Here is a 5,048-nt window from a genome sequence, read left to right as displayed (position 1 = left end):
TTGTTGTGGAGGGAGCTGCGGACTCTTTAATCTCTGGGTAGGAGGCGGGGGAGGCGGTGATTTGCCGTCAGCAGATTAGCTGCTGAACAGGATTTAAATCAATGTCTCACACTTCGTGCCGGTGGCGCGCTGTTGGCGCGCCAAAGGCAAGCCCATCTGCGCCCATCTGCTCCCGACTGGGGCCAGGGGCCACAACCCCTGCACCTTTATTAAGGGATACAAGGAACTACTCTTGTAATGTGTTACATGGACTACGGCCAAACCCCCAAGAAAATTGTACTTCTTTTAAACCAGGTAATTCCCTTTCTCCCTGTCCCTGTTGTGGTTTTACTTGTACCACCTTGCTCAATAGGATACACACTTTCAACACCACTACCTCCACGAGCCTTATCAAGCTGTTGCCCGCCCATGTTAAGATTAAAGAAGCTTCTCTGAAGGAATTTACCTTTTGTAATATAAACTGTAGATCGCTTCCCAAGCACAAGGAGGACATCTATGACCTTTTACAGAATAGACAGCCCGACCCAATCTTCCTTACGGAAACATGGTTACAGGAAAGCTCAGGTCCCGATGTGGCAGCCACCCTACCTCCCAATTACACGATCACTAGAAAGGATCGTGGGGATAAAATTGGTGGTGGCATTGCGGTAATTTTTAAAAAGACTTTTATCAGAAAATCAGAGAATTTACCCTTTGATGCGAAGCTAGTTCTTTTAAACTCCTTCTTTAACCCCAATTTACGCTTTCTGGGATCCTAGAGTACGTCCGCTGGTACAGCAGGGCCATGGGCGGCAATGTTTCCGGAACTCATTGCCCCTTTTCTGCTAGACGATGCCAATTTCACTATCTTGGGAGATTTAAACATTAATTTTAACGACCCTGCATGTACTATTAGCACTACCTTGATAGCCGTTGGCAGCTATGAATGTTTTACTCTGCAACTCAGGCCCCACCCATAGGGCAGGATATTTGTTAGACCCAATTTCTTCGAATTTACCTAACTTCTCATGTCAGACAGCCATTAGTATACTCTGGTCGGACCATTTTTTGGTCGGTTTTAAGGTAGGGCTTGATCTGCGGTGGGATAATACATTCATTTCAACTGCCAGAACAAAGTTTAGAAACTGGAAGAATCTAGATTTAGATTCCTTCAATCAACATCTTGTGAAAAATATTCCTGCCATTTCTTCCATTAGGATATCGGACTCGGACATCATCCATACTTGGATCATGAAATCAGTCAACACTTGCCTTCCAATGTCCATTACAAAAAAGAATAATCATCGTCCCCCTGCTCCTTGGTTCTCGGAAAAGTTAAAAGTGGAAAAAAACAAGTGCAAAGCACTGGAAAGACATTGGAGGAAGGACTATGCACCAGAATTCAGACATATTTACAAACTTGCCAAAAGGGACTACCACACCCTGTGCAATGCTGCTCGTGCGGAATATGTCAATAACACTATTACATCAGCACATAACAATCCCAAAGTTCTGTTGAAAACAGTAAAGGAGCTTTCAGGAGCAACTTGCCAACCGGAGCCACCCGTGCTTGATGAAGTTCAATGTGAGGACTTGGCAATGTTTTTCATTGGCAAAGTAGAGAAAATCTACTCAGAATTAAATGCAGTAACATCTAATGTGGGGCAGCAAACGAAGAGCGCATTCTCCACGTCAGGTTGTGTTACTCCACGAGGGACCCATAGCACGGTGCCAACTAACACGTTAAATAATTGGCTGCCGATGGATATTTCATCCATCAGTCGTATTTTAAATAGTCTTAAATCTGGTTAACCTCAGGATCCTCTTCCGATTTCCGTTCTCCAAAAACTAGAACCAGTTTCACTTAAACTCATCATTGAGTTGCTCAATGCGTCTTTGAAGGAAGCAACCTTACCATCCACATGGAAACATGCCATGGTCCTTCCCCTTTTGAAAAAACCTAATGCTAATCCGGCTGAACCCTCTAATTTCCGCCCAATTTCATTACTTCCTGCCTTTTCTAAAGTTTTAGAAAAGCACGTTAATCAACAACTCACGCAGTTTGTGGAATCCCAAAAGATCTTACATGCTTCACAATCGGGCTTTAGAGCAGGGTACTCCACAGAAACCATGCTCCTAGGAGTTACTGAAACATTACACCAACATCTTGACAGGGGTGAAACGGTGGAACTCATATTGCTTGATTTGAGTGCCGCTTTTGACACTGTGTCACACACAGCCTTATTAAAAGTTCTACAACCGCTGGGTATAGTCGGCTCAGCTTTCAAATGGATTGAGGACTTTTTGACTGGCCGGACTTTTCAGGTTTTTTCCCCGTCTACTAGCTCTAACTCCCACGCTTCTCATTATGGAGTACCGCAGGGCTCGATCCTCAGCCCACTGTTATTTAATATCTATGTTAGCCCTCTAGCCACAATAGCGGAAGAGGCTGGGTTGTCTATCTTCTCGTATGCTGATGATACCCAGCTAATCTTCTCCTTATCCACCAAGGAGGCATCCATGGTGTAATCTCTCCAGGTAGGGCTGCAAAAGATAGCTAGTTGGATGCACACTAATCGGCTAAAATTAAACGGTGGAAAGACTGAGGTTCTGATCCTGGGGAAAAACAAAGATCTCTGGGGCCCCCGTCATTGGCCTAATGGGAGATCTGTCTCAACCGGTGCAAACAGCACTCAATCTAGGCGGAGTCATAGTTGACCAGCTATCTATGAGGCAGCAAGCAGTCAAGTTCGCCTCAATCTGCTTCACCATCCTAAAATGGATCCGAAAAATACTTTGGATGTTGCCAAGTCCCACACAAAGAACAGTGATCCAGGCCTTGATCATGTCAAGGCTGGACTATGGCAACGTCCTATATATAGGAGCCAATAAGGAGGTGGTTCAAAAACTGCAAGTAATACAGAACTCTGCGGCTAGACTGCTCTGCCATGTGCCTAAAAAGTCCTCCATTTCAGGTTCTCTCCGAGACCTCCATTGGCTTAAGATAGAGAATCTCACTAAATTTAAGGCCCTATTCTATATGCATTAAATCAAGTTGGGCACAGCGACTCAATATTTGAGTGCCTTAGCCCATTCCTATCTTCCAACATGCGTGCTTTGATCCTCTTCTCAGGCCAAATTTCTAGTCCCCAGGTTCAAAGGGACACGTATGGGTGGCCGATCTTTCTCTTATCTGGCCCCTCTATTGTGGAATTCGCTTCCAGCGCCGCTTCGGCACGAAACCAGTTACATACATTTTCGTAAGGGCCTAAAAACTTGGATATTTAATCAGTAGATGTTACTTCTTTCGCATTGTGTCCGATGGCGCCAGGAAACCTCCGGGTAGCTGCGCGCCCAATCAATTTAATTATTAATAATAATAATAATAATAATAATAAGATGATTCTAAACTGGAATATCCAATCCATCCTGAAGGTGAGGGAGAAGGCCTCAGTGGCCCTCTCTATACCCCACCTGGAAGGGTTGGGGGTGTGCCATGAAGATCAAGATCTCCTTCACTGGAGTCTAATCATTCTGGTGCATCTGGAAGGATATCTGTCTCTCATAGGACCATTTTCCCCCAGAAGAGGGAGTCATTTTATGAGAGAAAATGCAGACTGATCCAGTTTGAGGAAGCTAAGCTTAGGATAAAGAGGGAACAGTTAGCATTGGACAGGGAATCCCTGGAGCTCCAGAGAGCTTCAAATAGATGGGGGCTAGAGCCCCATGGTGGCAGAACATACTCATGACCATAGGAACCTGAACAAGATTGTCCCTCCCTACCAGAGTGGGGATGACATCCACAAATTGATAACTGCACTGGAAAGGGCCTGTAAAGTACAGAGGGTCCCTCAGGAGCAGTGGGCAGCAATCTTCTGGCTCTCCTTTGAAGACAAAGGTAGAGATAAGCTCCTCACTGTTAGAGAAGAGGATGCTGACAATTACACAGTCTTGAAGAGTGTACTGATAGATGGGTTTGACCTAACCACTGAACAGTACAGGTTGAAGTTCAGAGATACCCAAAAGGCACAGACTCAAGACTGGGTTGACTTTGTAGATTGTGCTACTAAGGCTCTGGAGGGCAGGTTACATGGCAGTAAAGTGTGTGATTTTAAAGGATTATACAATTTGATTATGACGGAGCAGATCCTTAATAATTGTCAAAATCAGCTGTTGCATCAGTACCTGATGGTCTCTGATTGGACCTTACCTCAAGAATTGGGTCAGAATGCAGACAAACAGGTCAGAACCAGGGTGAGGCAGAAGGTTTAGAACCAAGGTGGTGACTCCAAGAAGAAGGATTCCAAAAACTCTGACAAAGGTGGGGACAAGGGTAAAGACCAGAAGTCTTCTCAAGGGCCCCAACAATCTGCATCTGGTGGGGAGTCCCAATCTAATAAAGGCAAAGGTCAAAAGAAACCATGGTGTAAAATCTGTAAGCAGAAACCCCATTGGACAAGTGATTGTACCAAGTCCAAAGACTCAACTTCAGCCACCATTGCCCCTAAGGCAACTGTTCCCCCCAGTTCAGCTCCTAGTGGTGGTACTCAGAATAAGGGTGTAGTAGGGTTGACCCTGGGTCCTGAGGTGGACTCTGGCCTAGTCAAAGTTCCAACTCAGGTTGTACTGATCTGTGATGGATGCATCGATATGTCCTCCTTTGTGAGTCCCAGTAATCTGGGCAAATAAAGACAGCAGCCTTTAATCAATGGAAAAGAGGCTTTGCCATTCAGGGACACAGGAGCAAGTGTCACAATGGTGACAAAAGATCTTGTGGCTCCTGAGCAGATCATACTTGTGGAAATGTACCAAGTGACCAATGCTAGCAATGTCAGGACAGACCATTCCTTGGCAGTTGTTAATTTCTCCTGGGGAGTGGTAACTGGCCTTAAGAAAGTTGTGGTAAGTGCAGACCTCCCTGTTGAATGCTTGCTTGGCAATGATTTGGAAACTTCAGCTTGGGCTGAAGTGGAGCTCAGGACTCATGCAGAAATGTTGGGAATCCCTGCACATGTGTTTGTTGTGACCAGGTCACAGTCAAAAATGTCAAAAGCTGAACAGGCCCTGGA

Source organism: Triturus cristatus, chromosome 10, assembly GCF_964204655.1.
Source record: "Triturus cristatus chromosome 10, aTriCri1.1, whole genome shotgun sequence".
NCBI lineage: Eukaryota > Metazoa > Chordata > Amphibia > Caudata > Salamandridae > Triturus > Triturus cristatus.
This window is presented reverse-complemented; position numbering follows the sequence as displayed.